We start from the raw sequence: 25467 nt of genomic DNA on the forward strand, positions 1-25467 counted from the left end.
CAACTGGATCAGGTGCAGGGTTGGCCCGTTCAGGAAGCCAACTCAGGTGGTGGATGGGAGGGAGCGTGATTGACACACGCTTCTTCCTGCCTACTCTCCCCCACCTGCCTCTTCCACACCTTCTCTGAATTCCCTGATTCAAAAAAGGGAGAGGGAAACAATGAGGAATTGGGGAGGAAGAAGAGAATAGTGGGCTAGAGCATCAGAGGCACTCTAGTCTGTCCCTCTCATCTCCTCTCTTCCTGTTCAAAGTCAGAGAGTAGCGTAGGAGCAGAAGCTAATAACATGCTTCTGGGTAAGAGGAGATGGCATTTTGTGCACTATGTCAGGGTCTTTGGCCATCCCTGATTCGATGACTCCAGGAAGTCCACAACCAGGTACAGGAAGGCGATAGACCTCCCTTCTATTGCCCACTTTCACTAATGATAACCTGACTGCAGCTTGAGTAGTGGGCTATCTTACACAGAGGTGGGTTACAGGTTATTGAACCAATTCCTGCGATTATGTATGTTAAGTTATTTGAAACACTTGAAATTGGCACATAGGTGCGAAGTATGATCTTCACCTGCTAAGTTGCCATATAGCTCGGGGGCTTCTTAAGGGGGGGGGGAATGACAGCCATCAACCAGCTGCCACTGAGGCAAGGTCACCATTTCACCCCCATGTCAAGCCCTCCTTTCCTAATTCATCACCCGTAAGTGGGGTGATGAAATTGGGGGAATTCTACTCACTAAATGGAATCTTTTTTTGGATTCCCATCAGCATTGGTGAAAGGGAGAAAGAAAGAGTGTACAACATCAATGTACCACAAAATGATGAAGTGTGTAAGGCATTGAGAAAGAGTATGGCACAGGAAGCTGCCTTGTAGCAGTTTGACAGACCCAGTTCTCCAAGCGGAGGTCTTTTCTGTTGAACCTGGGACCACTGAACTACCGTTTCTCAATAAAAGCTGCCTCCCATTAAGTCAGCCAAGTACATGTGCTTATCCCACGAAACTGCAACAATCATGCTTGTTTCTTCTAGACCAGGGGTGCCCAAACCCTGGCCCTGGGGCCACTTGCGGCCCCCGAGGCCTCTCAATGCGGCCCTCAGGAAGCCCTCAGTCTCCAATGAGCCTCAGGCCCTCCAGAAATTTGTTGAAGCCTGCACTGGCCCGATGCAACTGCTCTCAGCATGAGGGTGACTGTTTGACCTCTCGTGTGAGCTGCGGGATGAGGGTTCCCTCCACTGCTTGCTGTTTCACATCTGTGATGCAGTAGCAGCAGCAAAGGAAAGGCCAGCTGTGCTTTTATAGGCCTTGAGCTATTGCAAGACCTTCATTCATTCATAGAAGTTCATCTTTAATATATTCATTTATGTAAACTTATGTAAATTTATTCAAATTTTAAATGTAAATTAATTCTTTTTTTCCCCAGCCCCCAACACAGTGTCAGAGAGCTGATGTGGCCCTCCTGCCCAAAACTTTGGACACCCCTCTACTAGACAAAGATATATTTTTCTGATTTTTCAGTGGCAAAAATTCATAGCATGCTACAATTGAAGGGCAAATAACCAATAACCCATCAACAGTGGATGTGCAACATGTCAAGGAAGAAAATAGATCCTCCGTAAACTTGGCAGGGGGGGTTATTCATTCTAAGGCCTCTAGGAATCTCTGCTTTGGGAAGGAGGGGGAAAAACAGAGTTAACACCAAAAGCATCCCCTTCCTATGGGAAAAATATCTCACCTGGCTCCATGCTATCAATGAAACATAGACAGGAGTGGAGGCTTGGTTAAGGTTTCATATGAAATACTTTACTCACAGTTCATAGTTGTACACATGCATCTTCTGATTGCCCAGAGGCCTCTACTACTTTAGAAGAGGGAGCCCTAGAGGTGGACTCTTTGTGTGGCGCTCTGGTGAGGATGGGCCTGGCAGGCGTGGAGACCTGGCAGAGTACATCCTTCTCCCGCAATGGTTTGAAGAGAGAGTGGGAGAAGGAGGGGAAGGAGGAAATAGTGTGAAGGACCACACCACCTGCAAGAACTATAGAGGGGCAGGTGAAGAGGTCTCAGGTGACTGGCTTTTACACTACCCTTCAGAATCCTACAAATGGCATTTCATCCAAATTCTACACCATAGTAAGGAACTGAAGGTGCAATCCGAACTTGCCCTGGAGCAGGCAGGCCAGTGGGTCTGTGCTGCATCCAGCACAAGTTTGGGGCCAGAATTGGTGCAATCCGAGGCAAGAGGAAAACTCTAAGCTTACCCTGTGTTGCGCTACACTGACCCCAGTGTGTGTACTTGGATCTGTGCCACCTCAGGAGGTGATGCAAATCCAAGTAGAAAGGATCAGCCAGAGGCTGCTCCACTCTGCTCAGGAACAGGGTCAGGATCCTGTATAACCACTGGATCCTGGCCCTGGCTCTGGCTCTTGCTCCCTGCCCACCCTCCTCCAGGATCACCCGCTGCCCACCCTCCCCTCACCCCAAAACGCCTCCTCCACACCTCCTCCCAACCCCTCAGGCCCCTGCGTCAGCTGAGCTCGGCCAATGCAAACTTACCCCACTGGGCCTGGATCCAGTGTGGGGAGGCCAGCACATCTCCTTGCACTGGCCTCCCCAACTCCTGAGTCAGTGCAAATGTGCCTTATGGCACCCTGACACCCCCAGGTCAGCACAAGTGACTTGGGCCAGCCTAACCCGGGGGTCAGAATTGCACTGTGAGGCTGCTAGCCTGTGGTTCCAAGACTTACCGGTCTGCTTTCTGGCTCAGTCAAGCACCGCTATCTTGGATCTCACAAAATCTTGAGAGATCCAAGATGGCAACATCCAAATCTCATGAGATTTTGCAAGAGCCACCAGGAACATCCTGCAGCATCCCTGTGAGTGTGCCCTAAGCGTGGTGATGCACAGCTTGGGAACTCTTGCTATACACACTTACCTGGGAGTAGGCCCCATTGAACTCAGTGGAACCTATTTCTGAATAGACATGCCTAGATCCTTGCCTCATCGGGGTCAGTATTGTCTACATCAGCTACTTCCAATCTTTTTCAACTCATGGCACACTGACAAGCAACTAAAATTGTCAAGGCACACCACCAAGTTTTTGACAATTGACAAGGCACACCGTGCTGCCAGTGTGAGGCTCACATCCCCCATTGGTCCTACTAATAAATGACCTTTCCCCAAATTCCTGAGGCACACCTGTGGACCACTCATGGCACACCAGTGTGCCACAGCAAAGTGGTTGAAAATGGCTGGTCTACAGGGACTGGCAGAAAGTTTCCAGAATCTCAGGCCAAGGTTTTCCCCAACCTTCCTGTACGTAATTGTCAAGCCGTCCAAAACAGTAACCTTTCCTTTACTGCCTCTGAAGAAAACAAAGATTCATTTCTAACCCATCCTTCCTCTGGGTTGTACAGCAACATCCATTTTCTCGCTCCAACCCAGATCAGAGGCGGTTTGCCTGCAAAATCAAATCAAGCACATGGGCAGCTCTTTCTAAATTCATTCAAGCAGTTGCTGATTCCTTCTTTGCAGCTTAGCTGGGAGTTTTGTATGGTAAAAAGGGGGTGTAACTCATTTAGGCCTGAATAATTTATGTGCATGTAGATGTGTGCGCAACAGTCACAGAAATATCACACACACACACACACACACACACACACACACACACACACACACCAGCAAAACTACTGGTGGTTAATAAAAATTACTTTTCCTTTCATGAGTCTCCAATTTGCCAATTAGCCACTAAAATTTTAGATTCAATGTCCCCTGCACCTAAATGATCATTGTCTCTGCATGGTGCTTTCTACATCATTCTTTTTGGAACAATCAGATGGGTTTGCTGGGTTTGCTCTCAGGGCAACTGGATGTTTTAGGAGAAGCTTTTCCCAAGCCATAGGTATCTTTTCCACCACTAAGATAAAACCGGCTCCATTAGAGGAGGACGATAATTCCCAGGCAGTAATCCAAGGCAGACTCATGTACTGCAGGAGATGTATTTATTTATTTATTTATTTGTTTATTTATTTATTTATTTATTTATACAGGTATTTATATACCGCCTTTCTCTGGTCGTCAGATTTCTCTGCAGACTTTAATCCAAGGCGATTTACATAGGCAGGCTGTTCTAAACCCCCTTAGGGATTTTTACAACTGAATAGTTCTAGTCTTTCATAGAACTCCTCCTTCCATGTACAGATGTACAGATGTATTTATTTAAAATATTTATCCACTGCCAGTGAAAGAACAATCAAGGCGGCTCACAACAGCTTGTAAAAATACCCAAGCCAATGAAATCTGCTGAATAAACTGCAGTTAAAAAACAGAAAGGCGGCAAACAAAGGCAAAAAGACAAAACAAAATCGCAACAACCTAGGAAGAAAAGAGATTCAAGAAAAAGTCTGGTGGGATGGAAATATTTATGCTACCTGGGCAGCGTCAGAGTCAGTTAGGCATCCCAGTGGAGGGAATTTCATAGTCAGGGGCTGCCACCGAAAGCGTCCTGTTTCATGGGCCCTGCAACCAAACCTCAGTTAAGGAGGGAACATGAGGCAGGGCCTCCAATGATAGTCACAGTATGGGGGATGAATTAATTAAATTACGTAAAGGAAGGAGAAGCAGTGGAGGTAATTAGGTTGAAGGACATAGTCGTCAATCTGCTACTTGAGGTATATGCCTCAGTAAACCACATAGGACCCAATCCTATTCAACTTTCCAGCACCGGTGCAACCATAATGCAGCCCCGAGCTAAGGAAACAAATATTCTTGTACCTCGAGGAGGCATCTGTGTCTGCCTCCCCAGCACAGGATGCAGCGCACGCCCCATTGGCACCACTGCACTGGCACTGGAAAATTGAATAGGATTTGGCCCATAGATGGGTCTTGCACAACAAGGCATGTTCCCATCACTTGGGAGAAGGCCTATCAAGCAGGTTCAACTGGACTGATACACATGAAGAATCAACATAGGCTTGAGTGCTGGGGGTAAACATTCAGGAATGCATCTTATCATCCCATTCTCATAACATCAGGCAGCTGCAGCCACTGAGGTCCTTGTTTTGGGCCCAATTTCTCAGCTTCCCATGGGAACAGTTCAGAAGAAAAGCAGACAGTTCCCCAGTGGATGAGAGACACACAGAAGATGGCTGAGATGCAGGGAAGATGGTTGCCGGGCATGAGAGCAAGTCAAGACATAGAGGAAAGGAGCTCATGGGAGGTATGGGGCAGACTTGTGGCAGCAAGCATCAAATGTGGACACTGGGAAAGGAAGGACAACAATGACTCACATTCTGGCTCCCTCTCAGTTTTTGAAACCACATGACCAAGGGTAGGCCTGTTCTCAGGGCTTGCCTCCAAGATCTCACCAGTGTCCTTTGGCACAAGCTATCCCTGGAAAGGTGCCTCTCCTCAGCAACCCACGTTCATATTTTATTCCTCTCCTCCTTTTTTTATTATTTTTTATTTTTTTTAGCAAGCATCACTTCACTGACCTGATCTGAGAACTGGCTGAGAAGGAGGGCAAGTTGGTGGTTGAATAGAATACAATCTCTTTACTCCTTTAACTTCTCCAGCTGCCACACTGAAAGAAGTTTTCTGCTGCTTTCAAGTCCCTTGTTGAATGGGTGAAGTGAAGGCTTCAGGGACTACCAGTAATGTAACCCCTGCTAATTGGGTAAGAGGCACTTTTTCAAGTGGGTGCTCCTTTTTTAGCAGGGGGAGAGTAACTGGCCCACCTCACAACCAGCAGTGTCTGTTCTAGTGGCTGTCTGCTGATATTCATTTGCATCTTTTTAGATTGTGAGCCCTTTTGGGACAGGGAGCCATTTAGTTATTTGATTTTTCTCTGTAAACCGCTTTGTGAACTTTTAGTTGAAAAGCAGTATATAAATACTGTTGTTAATAATAATAATAATAATAATAATAATAATAATAATAATAATAATAATAATAATTAATAATGTCATGCTCAGCTGTAGGCATCCAAGAATGTGGTGTGTCAAAAATATGGGGGCCTCAACTCTGAAAAGTCTTTGGTTTCTGCACTGGTAGCCTTTGTGATGAGTCACTCGAGGCTCCATTGTCATTCATTCATTCATTCATTCATTCATTGTTTTAAAAACAAGTTATGTTTGTTCTTTTCATCCCAGAAAAGAGACTCTCCTCCAAGGCAACTAACAACTATTTAAAAAAAAATCAGTAAAATAAATACGACATGCATGAAAACAAATACCATAATTTGACCATAATTTTTACCATAATAATCCTCAAAGTGTCTCTGTGTGAGTTACTGCTCTGAATATGGTCCTCCTACTGATGTGATCCCTTGCATCCTTCTGATCTGGCTATGGATGGTCAAGGTAACAAATTGTGTCCTTGCTTGCATAGCACTTGCCCCAAGTGACTCCACTTCCCAGACTGTAGCCCTCTGACTGCCAGCTTTCCTAGTTACTCATTCGTTATTCTACCACCCCCTTTCTCAGGAAAACCAGTGATTCCTCCTGACCTGCTCATAAATGTTCCTGGGTCAAGCCTGGACTTTTGCAGGGGCAACAGCCAGACTGCCTTGATCTGGCACCTAAGCAGATCCCAGCAAGGTGAGGCAGCAGAACACCAAAGAGCTCCAAGTGGTCAACTTGCTTTAATAAGGGCCAGAGGAGGAGTGAGATCATAAATATATTCAAGCTCAGCCTATCCATCCCAGGCTCCACCTCTCTGCTGGAGAGTGGAGAGCTCAACAGAATAATGCTCTGGACTGGAGGCTTGCAGTCCTCCTTCACTGCATTCAGGGGCAAATCCAAGGGGAAGGACATGGATGCATGTCCCTCCAAACTGTCTGCCGGGGGGGGGGAAGGGTGCCCACTGGGTTGGGGAGCAAAATCAGGTGCCAGGGGAACACCCAATGGGCGGCGCCAGTGAGATTGGCTGGAATGGGATTTCCCACTTGATCCTGGAGCCCAGATCTACCAGCTGGGTAGACCTGGGCTCCCATTCTAGGCAATGGCTCCAAGTTCAGGTGGGAGCCCAGGTCTACCTGCTCAGCGAACCTCGGCCATGGAGGCCATAAGTTAAATTGGGAGCCCAGGTCTACCCACATGATAGGCCTACCCACATGGAGTTGGTAATGATCATCCCCCCCCCAATACAAACACTGGATCCACCCCTGATTGTATTGCACTCCTCCAGTGTACAGGCTCCAGGCTGGGACTGAGATCTGGGACTGGTTCTTCTGAGCAGACTGTCCCCATTCCCAGTGGTGTAGGTAAGGAGGACAGAGTGTACATTTTCCTGGGCACCACGCCTTGACAGGGTGCCAACACACACCCCCGACAGCAGATCCCAAGGCAGAGCTGGAGCCCATTCACCTTGTCTCCCTGCCTGTGGTGCAAGGAATGCAGAAGAAGGTACCCCTCCTCGCCACTGTGGTATCTTCTGCAGTACCCCTTGGTGGGTACTCAGAGCAGCTGCTAGCCGCTCCGAGAAGTCAACTTTTTTCATTTTTTTTTCCAGTGAAAAAAGTGAAAAAGCCATCAGCCACTCAGAGGGGCTCACAACCACTCCAAGCACACAGTAAACCTGGAATTGGCAGTGACATCATTACGTCACTGCAATTACTTCTGGGTCAGGCACTTCTGAGGGGGCGGGGGCGTCCAACGTCACGGCCCCAGATGCAAGGTGCCCTAGGTATGCCACTGATCATTCCTTCTCAGGGTTTGGATCCCACTACAGGGCATGGGTTATGACACAGACTGTGGCCTCCTTTGTCTATTAGACTTCTCCCTTCCCAGACTGGTGGTTTTCCTATTGCTTTCTTAGCATCCTGTCCACTGCTTGCTCGTATTCACATTCCAGCCCCACTTTAGATGAACGCTCCCTCTGACCTCTTCCCCCTTCATGCAACTCTGGTCTCCATCATACACACACATGAGCTCCTCACATCCTTGGACACCTACAGCCCATCACTGATAAGTAGAATGAAGAGTCCAGTGAAGGGTCCACTTAAATCGAGAAGCACAGAAGCGACGGAAAACATTTATTCCTATTGATCGGTGGTGGTTGCCTGGAGTTCTAATCAGCACTTCCATCTTATACCTTCCCTCATTACTCCCTGACCATTAGTGGAGTCTAAAAAGAAATATGCAGCCACCAAGCTCTTAATTGCAATGTGTAAATCCAGAATTGAAAATTCACCCAGAATCTCATTGGAGTCACGACGCGCATCTTGATGGCATAGCTTCCTTGGCTGTTGCTGTGTAGCAGGTAATTCCGATGAAAGCTGCACCTGTTCATTATGCTTCAGGTTCATCTGTGCCCGCAATATGCAGCAACATGCAAAATGGTTTTATGGAGGGAAGCAGAATGAAGAACTTGAAGGTAACCCTGAGGGGTTGAGGATTAGGGACACTTGAAAGTGCTATTTGCTTGGTTGGACAAGCTCAAGGATTCCAAAATTTCTTTGTTTCCAAAGCTTGTGAGCTTCACTAGAGTTTCCCATCATTCCCTGAACTCTGAGAACACCAGAAAGTCAGGATTGTTGAGAGCTGGAGTTTGAACTGGAAGATCTAGGTTCAAATCCCCTCTCTGCCATGAAGCTTCCTGGGTGACCTTGGTCAGTCATTCTCTCTCTCTCACCTACCTCGTGAGGTTGTTGTGAGGACAAAAGGAGGAGAGGAACTATGTACACCATCCTGATCACCTTGGAGGAAGAATGGAATTAAAAATTCCCCTGCTAATTGGGTAAGAGGCACTTTTTCAAGTGGGTGCTCCTTTTTTTAGCAGGGGGAGAGTAACTGGCCCACCTCACCCCAGCACTGTCTGCTCTAGTGGCTGTCTGCTGGTGTTCTTTTTGCATCTTTTTAGATTGTGAGCCCTTTTGGGACAGGGAGCCATTTAGTTATTTGATTTTTCTCTGTAAACCGCTTTGTGAACTTTTAGTTGAAAAGCAGTATATAAATACTGATAATAATAATAATAATAATAATAATAATAATAATAATAATAATAATAATAATAATAATAATGTGAAATAAAAAAAAACACCTTTCCGAGACTTTTGCTTGGCTTTGATTCCTGGTTAAGAATCTGGACCACACCCCAAAAGGAGTTTCAAACTGCAATTCTATAAGCACTTATCTGAGGTTAAATCCCATAGAACTTTGTAGAATTTATTTTTGAGTAACCACTTATATAGTTGCATGGTTAAACTATTGTCCCATTCTGCACATGTGTAGAATCCAGTGATGTCTCTGGAGTTTGCATCACCCAGTATGGGGAGCCAGCATGTTACCCCCATGCAGTGAGACCTCCTCCCATGCAGTGGGTGAGGCAATGCCCCAGATGGTGGACATGGTGATGCGCCATCACCCAGCCCCTGAAGGTTTTTTGGCTATAACATTTGATAGAATAGAGATATCACAATGCAATTTGTTTCATTGAATTTTACATGAAATTACACATTGATTGATATGTAACTTGATGGCATTATTTGAAAATACTAAGTTTTCAAAAATTTGGGCCAGTAGTGGTGTCACCTCCCCCGTGCACGTCACCTGGTGTGGCCCACACTCTCCGCCAGGGCCTAGGAGAGGGGGATATAGGGGGTAATTTGTACCTGGGCCCAGGGTCTAAAGGGGGGCCCAGGAGCTCAAGGAGGGGACCCAGAAATTTCCTGGGATCTGACATTTTCCTATCTACTCAGACATGTTGCCCGTACAGGATGCTGTGGACACTACCATGACTGGGGATGCTGGGGACACTACTGATGCAACATGGGTGGGTAGACTTGGGCTCCAAAGACTTTTCCAGTTGTCTCTACCCTCCCCTCACCCTGCTTCGCCCCTCCCTGCCCCTATTCTGCTCACCCATCACCACCCTCCCCTGCTCTGTTTCACCCCCTCCTTTGCAAATGGGCCCAAAAGAAACTCTGTACCCCCTAATAAAATTCCTCTCAGAGGCCCTGCCCTCCACACCCCCCTAGCGATGCCACTGGTAGAATCCTGTACATTGCTAGCTGTAGAAGAGCTTAATTCAATTGATGCTCAATTCGTAATACACCCAGACATTATGAGCTAGTTAAATTGATATTCTGAATGAGGTAATTATTCAACAGCATCACTAAATATATCTATATAACCTTGCATCCAAGCATGCATTACTATGACCTGATCACTGGAAATGATTTTATTTTTGCTCATTGTGGAGGGGAGTGCTTCTTCTTTCATGTTTTCATTTATACTTCTGAATGGACTTGTTATGCTCCCATTGTGACCACAAGTATTCTGCAAAATGGGGGTGGTTGTCACTCAGTTGAAGTTTTTTGCTAATTACGAATATAATGAGGATTCAGCTACGTGAGGGTGAACCCCATGACCTTTGCAACTTGGTGACCTTTGTACGATGTCACTTGCATGATATTTAAAGTGACATTCTGTACTATAGCATAGATCCAAAATGTCAACAAATCTAAACCTCTGTACTGAAACCAAGTGATTAAAAATAATGTTTCAGATGGAAACGACTTTTGTCTGAAATTTTGCAGCTGCCTTTCACTTCCTGTGTCTGGGACAGTGGTTAGGAAGGTAAATAGTACATGTGTTGTGTTCCTGTCTATTTGTCCCAGCATGGGTGGCTCTGTGTGATGAATAGAGTCTGACACATTGGACAAGTGATGGCAATAAAGGTGGATGTTAAGGAAATCAAACAAGTATGCCTCAAGTGAACACTTCCCTAGCTTTTAAGTATTTGTGTGTCACTTTAGTTGTTTGTGGTCTTCCGTTTCTCAGCACGTGGTTAGAGTCAAGCCTCCTTTCTCTAGCACAGCGTCATTCAGTTGACCATCTTGAGACACACCCAGTTTGGTCCACAATGGACATCTGTCCAACAGAGAGATGAGCGTAAATTATATGGTAATAACAGCTATACGGTGATGTAAAATATGTGTCAAGGAATAAGGAATGGCTTTTGAAAGCTTTGGAAGTCATAGAGATGGACAAACTAGCTGATTGATGGCCCAGTCCTATCCCTAGCCAGGCCATTGCAGGGAGCCCCACCAACAGAGCACATGCTGCATGCTGTGGGGTAGGGTGCAACCAGACCCCCTGCTGTTATATTGTTTGTGTGTGCACATGTGTGTGTTTGTCAGGCAGATACAAAGCAGCGGGGAGAATTGTGAGGTGTGGGAACAGAATGAAATAATCATGTTATCCCCTGCTAACTGGGCAAGAGACACTTTTTCAAATGGTGTTCCTCTTATATTTAGCAGGGGGGAGTAACTATCCCTCTTCACTCCAGCACCGTGTCTTTTCTAGTGGCTGTTTGCTGGTGTTCTTCTGCATCTTTTTAGATTGTGAGCCCTTTTGAGACAGGGAGCCATTTAGTTATTTGACTTTGTAAACAGCTTTGTGAAATTTTTGTTGAAAAGTGGTATATAAATACTGATGATGATGATGATGATGATGGTGTTACTTCCCATGCCCTACACTGGTTCCCTTTCTCTCTCCATATTGTTTAAATTCCCTTTTTCTCTCTGTATTTTGTTTAAAATCCTTGTATTGACTTCCAAATGGAATACCAGAAGAGAGAGGGAACCAGTGGCACAAAAGACTGAAGAATGGTCTTCTCCACAGGATGCTACGACACTATTAACTGGAAGCTTGCAACATTGCTGGAGACATTGAGCAATCCATTTTCAGGCTTAGCAAGACTTAGCAAGCATTGGGGGGGATGCATTCAATATTACACAGCAGAGCAAAATGATTGGTTTCACTGATCAAATTGCAAGCCACCAAGGATTTGGATTCCAGTGCATTCAAAGCAAAATTAAGACAACGCTGATTCATCTCAGCCCTTGAACATCCTTGCGAGCTGATGTGTGGTCACTCACCTGGAAGCAAACAACAACGGCTATTTTTGTGTCTACCAGAATGACATACTCTATTAACTTTTTATCTTTCACAATAATCAAAGATTGCTTAAGAAGACGTTCCGTGGATTCAAAAATGCAACCAATGCTAATTGGATCACCATGATTAATTTGTGCAAAACTCATCATTCTACAAGAGTTAGAGCTGAAAATTAAATAATGTAAAATGATTCAAACAGCAATGCGTAATGAGTGTGGAATCAATACATATTTCATTGCAGAGCATTCTGAATTCTACTCCATTGATTGTCACAATTCCACCACTTTCTGCTTTTTCAGAATCAAAAACAGTGAGATACTTTTCAGTGACTTTCACCTGTGAAATCACATGGCTATGTTGTGATCACTGTGAATCTGATACAGAGTTAATGAAAGCAGGTGATTGTGCACCCTGGTGTAAAGGCATGAAGAAAGTGCATTACTGGTCTTGACAACACACTTGCCTTGTGAAAATTTGGGTATTCACGTGATGAGTTGGATTGTTTTCTATTGTTGTCATGAATGGCTTGCAAGGTGAGGCTTTTGTGTTCCACCTCAATTGATTCATGCTTAAAATGTATGAAATCTTATTTGCATGGTATTTGCAACATATCAAGTCAGTTCACATTGGATGAGCCATATATTGCCCACAGCAGTGTGTGCTACCACCAGAGTGCCCAATATTATGGAGACTGTCTAGGTTTAAATACTCTATGGGTCTCCCTTGAAGCACTGGAGACCCTTGACTACCTGAACTCTGTCTTTGTCTGCATGTGTGTGTGACGTAGAATGTCTTCATCAATCAAACTTCTCACTCAAAAGCTACGTATAGTCTAGATTAGATTGAAGAATTCTCATGACTATACTCCATCCCAGTTGCCACATCTGCTCATGTGTTAAGAACATAAGAACATAAGAAGAGCCCTGCCGGATCAGACCAAAGGCCCATCTGGTCCAGCTTCCTGTATCTAGATGGACCTTTGGCCTGTTCATAGTACATATAATGTTCAGACAGGATCTATGGCAAAATTAGGTGAAGAGGACATGGAAATTGTACTGAAACCATCCCCTGCTCACCGTGCAGCAATGGTAGCAGTGCTGCTCCTCTAGATGCAAGTCAGCAGCCTTTTTGCTCCCAGATGTTCTCTGGGAATGACACTATATAGAGAAACACAATCATTTCTGAGGGACCTTGGGGAAAAACAATGATGATTAATATCAAAACTGGCAGTGGTGGGAGAAGTGAGCTGGGGGTTGTTTCAGCACAATGGAGAGACTCCATATCTCTCGCCCACTCTTGAGGGAGCTGTTGACCAATTTTGTGAGTTCATTTTCTCTCACTCCTTGGAAGACAGGGCTGCTGGCTTCAGCTGAATCATCTACCATTTCCTTCTCTTTCCTTCAATACCCCACTTTTTAGCAGTAGGTCAGGGGCAGATCATCCACCTTGCATTCAGAAGGTTCCAGGTTCAAGCCATGGCAAATCCTAGTCAGACTGGGAATACCCTGTCTTGTCTGCAACCTTTGAGAGTCAGTGCCAGCCAGTTCAGAAAACAATGAGCTTAGACCAGTGTTGAGAAAGGTTTCTCAACCTTCCATTTATCATGTACTACTTCGTGCATGCCAGCCGATCGCTCATACCACCAGACAAAACTGGCTATTATGTCATCACCAGTTACTTCTGGATTAGAAGAACTGCAAGACTAGGACATGATGCACCAAACACTGGTGAGAGGCTTGAAGCAGGCCGGAGGGCTTTTTCAAGTGTGCAAAACCGCCCGCTGGAGCTCTGTCTGCCAAGCCAAGCCTCCTACCATTGTTTGGTGCATCACATCCCAGTCTTACTACCAAATGGCAGATGTCCGGGAATGCCACACGTACCACCTTCTGTGCCACTGGTGGTACGCACCTCTGGTTGAGAAACGCTGAGCTAGACAGACCATGAATCTGATTCAGCAGAAGGCCCACTCTTCTGTACCATCCTTGGCAACCTTCAGTCTCGAAAGACTATGGTATCGCGCTCTGAATGGTGGTTCTGGAACAGCGTCTAGTGTGGCTGAAAAGGCCAATTCGGGAGTGACAATCCCTTCCACACTGGGAGCAAGTCCAGTCTGTCCCTGGTCTGTCTCCCTGGCTATGGGCCTTCCTTCTTTGCCTCTTTGCCTCAGATTGTTGGCCAAGTGTCTCTTCAAACTGGGAAAGGCCATGCTGCACAGCCTGCCTCCAAGCGGGCCGCTCAGAGGCCAGGGTTTCCCACTTGTTGAGGTCCACTCCTAAGGCCTTCGGATCCCTCTTGCAGATGTCCTTGTATCGCAGCTGTGGTCTACCCGTAGGGCACTTTCCTTGCACGAGTTCTCTATAGAGGAGATCCTTTGGGATCCAGCCATCATCCATTCTCACGACATGACCGAGCCAACGCAGGCGTCTCAGTTTCAGCAGTGCATACATGCTAGGGATTCCAGCACGTTCCAGGACTGTGTTGTTTGGAACTTCTGTTCCAGGTTAATGACATCCAGCCTCAATTCCTGTATCTTTAACAGCCTGCAGCCTCCTGCCGATGACATCATTTCTGGATGCCACAGCAGAGTGGCGTTCTTGCTGAACCAGAATTGGGGAGAGGGGGGAGACATATGGCCAGCTCAGCCCTGAAGCTCACCGAGTAGCATCAGCCAACTCTTCTCTCTCAGTTTGAAGTTCTTTCGAGCATTGTGGTCAGGGTAAAATGGGATTGATCCAATGTATGTTGCCCTGGAGGATTGGTGGGATATCTGCACAATCAATAAAAAAGTTGTTTCTTTGCATTGGGCCCCCAATGCTCACCTGCTCTTGCAGCACCTTGAACTTGCTTGACCCTTGAGTGTTTTCACTTTGCTTTTTTTCCCCCTTGCTTCTGCAGAAGTTAATGAAGGGCAATAAGCAAGACTTATCACATAGCCAGGAAAAAGAAACAGTGCATTTAGATTTTTTTTCCCCCAGCATACTCATTAAGGCTAAGGATGCATGGTCAAGGAAACCGTCCCGGCAAACCTTTAATTGTGCATTCCATTCGCCCCTGATCCGTGCATTCAACCTGCAGAGAAGAAAGACATTTAAAGATTACCAAGGCAAGTTTGTAATGAAGCGGATACCTCTTTGTCTGTCCTTGTGCCAACAGTGGCAGAAGGGATACTAATTAGATGGTGAATTATTAGTTTCCCATGGTGCACTGCAGGAGCATTAAAAATGAGCATGGTTTGTGACTCGCCTTTTTTTCCAGCGCGAGCCTTGCTTTAATATATTCTTGTTTCGAGGTGAGCAGCAGGGGACAGTTTTTTATGATTATAATTGTTGCATAATTACTGGCCTAAGGTTGCCTATTGTTAAATAAAAATGCTGAGCTACTAATGTTTTATTGAACAGTACAAGTAGATAAAATTGTAATATATTTTCCCGAACAATATAAGCTTGTTATCTGGAAGCTTGGTGACAAGCTAAGTTGTCTTGTAGAGAGAGGTGCTTCTTTTCTTGGGCTTAGAGAGAGAGAGAGAGAGAGAGAGAGAGAGAGAGAGAGAGAGAGAGAGCTAAAATTACAATACAAAATATTGTTCTTGGAATGCAATACATGTTTGGGATTTTTTTGTTTTCTTTTAAAGGCTGGTTGAGTCCAAAGGGGCTCAGACTATAAGCTTTTCTTTCTACTGGCACACACTGCAGGCAGCAGCAAAAAAGGGATGTACACTAGCAATCCCTTTTGTGTTTGCTCAGAGGTAAGCACCACTGCGTCCTCAGAGCTGACCCCCAGGCAAGTGTGCATAAGACTGCAGCCTCAGCTTCATTTTTTTAAGCCTAGAGAAGGCTTCCAAATCCAACAGCATCTCCCTACTTTCTTATATACATTTAGGTATTTAAGAAGTTTTCTGTTGTCCCTTTCCCAGTTCACTGAAAAAGCTCAGACCTGCTTATCGCCAAAGACATCACATCATAAAAATTCCCCAGCAGATTAACAGCCCAATCATACCTAACTCTCCATGTGGCAATGCAGCATCCTGTGGGGTGTTTTGGGTGCTGGAGGTCTTCTCAGGATAAGGGAGACTGCGAGCCACTGCTATGAGTCAACTTGGACCTGCACCAGCAATGCTGCTGCATTGATCCAGGCAGGTGGCCCAGGAAGGGGCTTTGGATTCTGAGGACACCACTATTGCCAAACCTGCCACTCTCCTGGCTCTACTCCACCCATCTCTTCCCTGTTCTTCCCTCCCTTGCCTTGTTCCATCCCCTCCTTGCATTTCTCCCTGTCCTGTTCTAACCCCCCTTGCCCTCGCTCCCACCCTGGTCTACACTGGGCTTATCTGCTCTAGTGGGCCTCCCAGCATCCACTAGCATGTGTGGGAAGGCTCCAGCCTTCCAGCCAGCACGGTAACTGCTTGTGCTTCTGCAAAGTGTTTTACAGGTACATTCACTGGAACTCTGGTTAGATAGGGCCGGGTTGTAGAAAATGTTAAATGAATAGGAGCAAATACACAAAAACCCAAGAGACACATCTCAAAGCCAAGTTCATTACAACATTTTGCTGTAAAAGCCAAGTCTTCAATGACTACCAAAAAGTGGACAGTCTGAGCTCGTAGGTCGATTTCCTGGGAAAGGGAGTTCCACATCTTAGGGGCCACCATGGAGAAGGCTGTCTCATGCATCACTGCAAAAGGGACACACACACACACACACACACACACACACACACAGAGAGAGAGAGAGAGAGAGAGAGAGAGAGAGAGAGTGCATGAGAAGACACATAAGTTACATAGCAATCCTATGCATGTTCACTCAGAAATAAGTCCCATGGGGGTTTACTCCCAATATTAAAAATAGAATTTGTTCTTAGACTGAATCTGGTTGAGCATGATTGGAAAAAGAGTGATAATAATTCTGTTTTCAACTTGCATGTCAGCAATTCATCAGTTAATCCTTTAAACAGCTGAAAAGGTGTTTCCAATTAAGGAGGCAGCAGATTCTTTTAGAAAAAGGGTCACTTTTTAAATCAAAAACTTACAATAACTGTGGATGGTGGGAGCCACCTTAGAAGATCAATCTCTACCTTCCCTCACAAAGAAATACCTGCTGTGCCATGTTCCTGTATTGTGTAATAATAAGCTAATGATGCTTTTTTTCCCCCCTTTGTTTTCTTCGTCTGCAAATTAGGCAGCTTGAATTGCTTAATGAATTGAGTGATCAACTAGCTTACCGTTCCATGTCTGGCGGTATAAAATAATGAGCTTTTATGTCTTCTTTTCATTAAGGGGAACTGGTTTTTCTTTCCTATTTTTGCTGCCATGCCCATTGAGTTTCCAAGTAACGTTAGCTTATGAGACTTATAATGCCATCAATTGGTTTGGTTCTTTTTACCAGCAACTCTTTTACAAACGCATTGATCTCATCTAATATTCTCCAGGTTTCTACAGCGCTGTCTTGACAGCAGAAGGGTTTGCAACTTTCTTTGCATGGAGGACAAGCAGATGACAAGCTCTTCAGTCATGTCCACTAGTGTACAAATGTCTTTTGCAAACATTGTCTGAGCACTAGGCATTTAGGGCACAATCCTACTGAGTGCGCACCAGCTCACTGCCTGCGCGCACTGTTGCAAACATGCTGTAAGGCACGTCTGCGACTCCTACCGCTGGCCCAGTGCCGAATCTGGCCCAGTGCAAGCTTGCACTGAGACAGCACCAGTCAGAGGCCAGTGGTCCACTACCTGGCACTTGCCCAGAGCACCGGGTGATGGAGAGGTGAGTGGGGGCATGGGGATTGGGGAGTGGGATGGGAGGGGGCATGATGGGTGGAGCTGAGCTCCCCCAAATCCAGAGCCTCATGTTGGGCCTTGTGACCCAACACAAAGTGTCTTGATCCCGTGCCAGCTAAACAGAGTTGAGAAACCCCACTGCAGGGCCATTTCCCTTACTTGGTGGAAGGGGATGAATGTTCCCTTCTCCCAAGGAGCCACCACCAGCTGCCTTGCACGCTCAGGGTGCCGCAGCAGCCATTTTGGCGCTGTGGCAGCCCCGCATGCTGGGCAGCTCAGGATTGCCCATCAGTGGCATAGCTAGAGGGGGAGCCAAAACAGTAAGTACTGCAGGCACCACAACTCATTGTGTAAGCAGTTCCTCCCACACAGGAGTTACTCCAGTGTTTGTTATTGGGGGGGCCAGCAGCACTACCTTAATTCCAGAGCCCAGGTCAACCAGGCAGGTAGACCTGGACTCCTGGTTGAGCTTTGGTCTCTGTGGCTGAGGTTTGCTGGACTTGGAGCCCAGATCTACCTGCCTGGACTTGGAGCCCTGATCTACCTGCCTGGACTTAGAGCCTAGATCTACCTGCTGGGTAGACTTGGGCTCCCATTCCAATTGCCCTCTGGAGCTGCCTCTTCCATGCAAATAGACCTGGGCTCCCAGCCATGCTTGGGCTTGGCCAGGTGTGATCTTGCCGCCAACAACCCACCCAGTGGGCATTCCCCTGGTGCCTGACTTCGTTCCCCATCCTGATTGGTTCCCATCCCCCCGGCACAACATTTTGGGAGGGCACGCACCCATGGACCTCCCCTTGGATCCTCCCCTGCTCCCACTTACCATCAGAACCATTCCAGGCAGCAACAGCAACATGCAGGCACTCGCCAAATCAAGTAGTGTCTCCTTTGTGTTCTCATCGCTTCCCAGAATGGCTACGACAGCGAGTTGGAAGGGCTGCTTTACACAGCACATTGTGGCACCTGCAGCCCCACCCGCCCCACTATGCGACTGTGTTTACTCATGGTGGCGGATTTCCATGCATTTTCCCGGAGGGAGTTTCACAAATTCTTATGGTATTCTGGAAACCTCTGGACCGGCAACAATTGTGCACTGTTGAAGGGCGCTGGGGTTGCCAGTGAGGCTAACTGAACCTCCATCCTCTTTTATTAGTGCATCGATCCACTCATGAGCTTGATGAACAGGTCTTCCAGAGAACTCATGTGTCCTTTTCTACCCAGTAAAGTGACCAGCATCGCATAGGACTGCTCCTTAACTTTGGCAACGTAAAGATGCTTTCTTGATAACTCAGCCACATCCCTCAGGTGACCTGGGATTCAGTGGGCATTATTTGTATGGCCAGGTGAGAAGAAAAGGAGAGTGAGCTGTTGGAGCATCCAGAAAAAGGCTGAAGGAAGACTGTTGTAGAGAGTGCACAGAAACCAGTATGCACAATGTCAGTCCCAGCATTGTTGCCCAGCATGATGAGCGAGATGTAGTTCTTTATTTATCCTTTCTTCCATCGTGAAACTCAAAAGCGGATTGGACAGATTTATGGAGAAAAGTCCATCACAGATGATAAGCCATGATTACTGTATGTAACCACTGGGTTTTACAGATAGCCTGTTTCTGATTGCCAGATATAAGCATCTTGGTGTCTCACATGCTTCCTAAGGTATCTGCTGGGCCACAATGAGATACAGGAAGCTGGACTAGATGGGCCCTTAGGCTGATTCAGCAGGGCTCTTCTGATGTTGGTTGACCACCTTCAGTCTCGAAAGACTATGGTATAAGCCTACAGCACCCAGTATTCCCAGGCGGTCTCCCATCCAAGTACTAACCAGGCCTGACCCTGCTTAGTTATGTTCTTACATAGCTGCCCATAGTTTCCCCATACCTCTTCAATTATATGGCATCTTTGTTTGGGTGTGGCTGAAAAGCTGGGTATAATGTGAATAAATCCACAAATGCAAGGCTTATCTGATTTCCCAGATAAGAAACCTGATCTTATTACATTTAGGCTGCAATCCTAACCACAATTTCCTGAGAATAAGCACTATTGAACAATATAGAACTTACTTCTGAGTTGCCCTGATTAGGATTGTGCCCTTATATATATATATACCTTCCTTCCATCATGGAACTTGAGGGGCCTACATGGGGTTCCCAGGTGGTCATGTAGGCACTGATCAGACCTAGAACTGCTCTGTTTTAACACCCTGGCTATATTATGCACCTGCAGACCATGTCCTAGAACCCCTACTGCCTGCCTTTGGAAGAAAGGAACAGGACAAAGTGAAATTGAGTCAGGTGGCACCACTTTCTTTCCATGTGTACCTGACTTTGACAGGCAATCACCCTCATTGCTGAGAGCAGCTTCCCCTCTCAAGCTCATCAGCATCTTTATCCTTCCAGTTCCTCCCACCTTGACCTCAAAAACTGCACTAATAAAATTGTAGTCATTTGCTATTTTTGTAATGAAATGCTGATCTATGCAAGCCTATCGTCCATGCTGGCACATCGCTCCCTCGCATCATGCCAGTTGCCAATCTCAGAAAACCCATGATATTGTCAAACAATGGGAGACTGCTGACCTTTCTTTCCTCTCCAGTGAATAGGCATTTTTCAAGAGGAAGGTGCTGGAGAGATAACCAGAGAAAAGCAAAAACAAAAAACCCTCTGAAGGCAGTTGTCACACCTTTAAAAAAAAAAAAAAGTAAGTGTCAGATGCCAAGAAGCCTGTCTTACTTGTCTGCTTGAATATTTTGAGTCCAGGTTTTGAGAAGATTGGTAGTTCTTTTAGGATCTAATCCTAAACTCATCCAGTTTCTGCACTGAGCCTTAGAGTCAGTGCTGGGTGCCATAAACATGCCGTAAACCACGTTTATGGCACTGAGCAAGTGGGGAGCGTTGGGCCTGCGCCAGGCCAGTGCCAGGCCCAGCAGGATGTGCGGCAGGGGGTAAGTGAGACAGCTGGGTGGCGGTGTGGCCTCTGGGGGGCAGGCGAGACAGGCTAGGGCGGGAAGAGGAAGCAGGGTGGGAGGGGCTGGGATTGGCAGAACTCTGTTCCGCCGTATCCTGAACTCTGTGTTGGACTGAAAAGCCCAACACAGAGTCTCTCAAGTCTGCACTGGCAAAATAGCCAGTGCAGACTTGAGAAGCCCCATTGTGGGGCTTGGGCTTTCCCCGGGGGAAGGGGATGCTTCCTGGTGACCGCTGGATACAGCAATAACTGCATTGGCATCACTGCTACAGCGGATACCAGGAAGCTTAGAATTGGGCTGTCCATGCCCTGCTAACTAGGCTTAGAGGCACCTTTTAAGTGTAGATTTTCTAATGTTTAGCAAAGAGAATTTGTCCCTTTTCATCCCAACATAGCGTCCCTCTCATAATTGTTTGCTAGTGCCTCCACTGAATCTTTTTAAAGAACCTTTTCATTTATTTATTTATTTATTTATTTATTTATTTATTTATTTATTCATTCATTCATTCATTCATTTATTTATTTTATCTTTACTCCACCTTCCCTTCATACTTGCTTGTTGTTTTAGGACACGGAGACCACTTTTTCATTTATTTTGCTATATAAATAGCTTTGTGACACACGCACCCCCTCTTTGGGTTGAAAAGTGGTATATAAATATTTCTCTCTTTTCTTTTTCTCTCCTCTGTGGGATGAGGGGAAAAAGTCATTATCGGCAAACTCTTCAACTGATCAGAGAGAGATATGCTGGCCCAGTTACATTTCTTCAATCTTCATTTAATGTTGGCTTTGGAAAAAAAAAATGTTTCCAAACAGTGCCCTAGGCAAGGCATCTTCCTCCATTTGTTCAACTTTTAAAGATCTTTTTTCCCCCCTTTGAATTATATTTGGAGCCCCTTTCACAACTTCAGGATCTTCTCTTCATGCAAGGCTTATCCCTGTCATCTGAGATGATATAGATGTGTCAGTCTGTATTCATGCATGCCACATACCAGCAAACATGTTCCCTTTAACCCATTTCTGCACAGCCCACAGGTGTACACATTTGATCCCTGTTGGGTATATGCAGTGCTGGGCAGAAATGGCTTAATGTTGCAGCAGTCTTTTAATTTTAAGACTCATGAAATGCCCAGTGCCTCTTGAACTTGTTGCTCCAGGTGGTAGCCTGGGTCATCTGTCCTTAAATCTGACTCTGGTGCCAATGGATGTGGCATACATTACATTCAGACAGCTTTAGGACCAAATTGGACATGATGTGGGTAATCTCTAAACAGGATTGCCCACAAATGTTTTAAGTTTAAATATAGCTGCCTGTGCAGACAAATCAGATCAAGAATGCAGCACCAGGAAAGGAGGAGTTTAGCATTTTCACATCATTTTCCAGATGGATGGATAATGTTATTTAGAACTATCTAGCTACATGGTGCACTAGTATCTGTGTGTACCAGTATACCAGCATCTGTGTACATTACAAGATGTGAGAGGGCAGGTCCCTCTCTGAAGAGGTTTCCATTCTACGTATTGACGCATAGGGGACAACAGTTTCACATAATTAAGCATACTTACAGTAGGAAATGTAGATTAAAGCTTTGTGCCAAAGACTACATAGAAATGTTGGGTTTTAAGAAGAACTTTGAAGGCTATAGGATGCTGGATGATGGCCGGATCCCAAAGGATCTCCTCTATGGAGAACTCGTGCAAGGAAAGCGCCCTACAGGTAGACCACAGCTGCGATACAAGGACATCTGCAAGAGGGATCTGAAGGCCTTAGGAGTGGACCTCAACAAGTGGGAAACCCTGGCCTCTGAGTGGCCCGCTTGGAGGCAGGCTGTGCAGCATGGCCTTTCCCAGTTTGAAGAGACACTTGGCCAACAGTCTGAGGCTAAGAGGCAAAGAAGGAAGGCCCATAGCCAGGGAGACAGACCAGGGACAGACTGGACTTGCTCCCAGTGTGGAAGGGATTGTCACTCCTGAATTGGCCTTTTCAGCCACACTAGATGCTGTGCCAGAACCACCATCCAGAGCGCGATACCATAGTCTTCCAAGACTGAAGGTTGTCAACACCCCTTAGAATTGATTGAGCCAGCCTGCCCTAGACACCATGAGCGCAATCCTAACCTCTTATGTCAGTGCTTTTCAGTACTGACATAAGGGCAATGCAGCTCTGAGGTTAGGGAACAAACATTCCCTTACTTTGAGGAGGCCTCCATGAGTGACACCCAGCTGTCGGATGAGACACATGCCACACTGGTACCACTATGCCAGTGCTGGAAAGCACTGACATAAGGGGTTAGGACTGTGCCCTATGTGTTCTTCAGGGCAAAACATACAAGTGCTACCCAGACACGTGTTTTATCAGTGACAGGACCATTGCCTCGTGGACAACTGCATCCCGGACAAATGTGTCCACGTTTTGGTCATTTTCATCCATTCTTTTTTGCTTCCTGGACATCTGTGTCCCAAGAATGTAGATTTATACTAGATGTACTTTTTTTTATTTTTTTAATGCAAAGGTAGGGTTTAGGGGTGGGATAAAAGGTTTAGCTTATATAACATGGGGTTTGTTACCCAGTTAGGGTTTGTTTGTTGCCCTGTTATAGTGGGATGCAAATAACCAGGACCCAAACTAGAACCAGACGCTAATGTCCAGGGACATCAATGACTGGGATGCATTTGCAAGAACACAATTGTCCAGGACTCAAATACCCTAGTACAGTGTTTCGCAAGGTTTGTCCTCCACTGTAGTACTTCACATGGTCCATCTGTTTGAAGTAGCATCGGAAGTAATTGGCAATGAAATCCTCTAGGTTGGGAGGCCAGATGTGACATGACGAACACTAGTGTTTGTCATGTCACATCTGGCCTCCCAACCGCAGGGTGGACAGGAAGTCTTTTTCAAATGCATGCTTTGAAGCTCTACCCATCAAACCTAGCCTCTTACCTCTATTTGTTGCATCAAATTCCTGATCTCGCTGCCAGGCAGCTGGTGTCCAGGGGTCCTGTGAGTACCACCAGAAACCACCTCAAGTACCACTGGAGATACCCATACCACTGGCTTAGAAAAACACTGCCCTAGTACCATGTTTTATCCTGTTGGGCAAATAGTGGAATGATCGCAATCCATTTTGGGTCCTCTCCAGCTACTTTTAAATTAAAAAATGAGAGATACTGTTCAAGGATCTCCTGCAGCTTGTCTAGCCAAAGACCAACATAATGACGTGCTAGAATTATCAGTGCCAATCATCAGTGACCAACCCCTATGAAAACTCAAACGGAGCACCCTTTTCCCACTTGCACAACAGGACAACACAGCTCCGAATAATATTTATATGCTTCTTCCCCCCACCCTCTTTCCAAATGACAGGAAGAGACTCCACTTCCGCTACAACAATTGCTAACCTATTAAATATCATGCAAGCCATGCATTCCCTCAACCAAAGAAACGAACTGACCCAGTTTATGCCACCCGCAATCTAGCATCGATACAGTTAACTGTTCTTTAGCTGCATGCCATCTCCAGCAAATATTATGACAGTCCGGGCGGGTGATCATTGCTTCTCTAAAAGGAAAAACCAATATCTGCCTCAACCAGACTAAGGAAGATTGAGCAGCTCCCTTAAAGGTCTCGTTGTGTAAGCCTGACTGCCTTTGCCTTCGTCCGTACTATCTGAAAATGACGGGATTGCCCAAAGCAAGGGTAATCAAGGCCTAAAGAGTGACTGCTTAAGCAGAATGACAGATGAAAGTAGCCATTGAGATACTGTATGGTGCTCTAAAATAGCCCAATAAAGCGGCAAAGGAACAGAAATTCCTTTGTGGGTGACTGGTGTATATATTTTTTTCCCTTTTGTTCAGCAAAATAGCCTTACGAGGGAATTGTCCTACTATAATTTAGGAGTACGTCTGCAGAAGCCTGAAGCTGAAGAAAAAGCAGACAATGATAAAGGAGATTGTTTTCATTAAGAAGGAAGTTTCCTTCACTTTGGGGATTTTGCTTATTTGTTGTTTTGAATGGGGATTTGTCCTACAGAGCAAGGCTAGCCCAAGACCCCCTGGTGCCTGAGGTGGGTAAAATATGCCTCTCCCATTATCAAGGGGTGTGCCAACTGCTGATCCTGTTCCCCGTTCCTACTTGGAATCGAAAAGGAACAGGGGAATGGAGAAAGTGTGGACAAGGAAGTGTGGTGGAGAGCAGTGCACAATGCTACAATGTACAGGCGGGACCTCGGTATCCACTATTTGGTATCCACTGATTTGACACACCACTGATACCAAAGTCCACCTTTAAATGCCTTGTAACAAGGAAAAAAAGGATCAAAATCCAATTTCCTATCTTTACGCTGTTAAAATAGAAATATAATTTCATTCCATTAGATTCCATTATTCACCCCATCTAGTGCTGAATGTGATACAGTGTGTATACCAATGCATTCTGGGGCAACAATAGAGGAGCAAGAAACTGGGAAGTGGGTCTTTAAAGCTATTTTTCCATTGATTTGGTATCCAGTGATTTTTTAAATCAACTGTGGGTTCTGGAACAGAACCCCCATTGATAATAAGGCACAGCCTGTATCTGCATTTGTTAAAGTGGCTTATTATGAGTTAAATAGCCATTTTGGAGAGGTCGTTTTCAGCAGGAAAATTTATGCTTATGAGATTTCTGTAAGATTTTGTTTTGGGTGGGAGATGATTGATTGATTGATTGATTGATTGATTGATTGATTGATTGATTGATTGATTGATTGATAAAACAAATCTCAAAAAACCTAACTGAATAAAAACCAATACTGAGCAGAGAATCACAATATTTCAAAAACATTTCATGTTGATGCATACTTTGTCA

Source organism: Tiliqua scincoides, chromosome 9 (genome assembly GCF_035046505.1).
Source record: "Tiliqua scincoides isolate rTilSci1 chromosome 9, rTilSci1.hap2, whole genome shotgun sequence".
In the NCBI taxonomy this organism is placed as follows: domain Eukaryota; kingdom Metazoa; phylum Chordata; class Lepidosauria; order Squamata; family Scincidae; genus Tiliqua; species Tiliqua scincoides.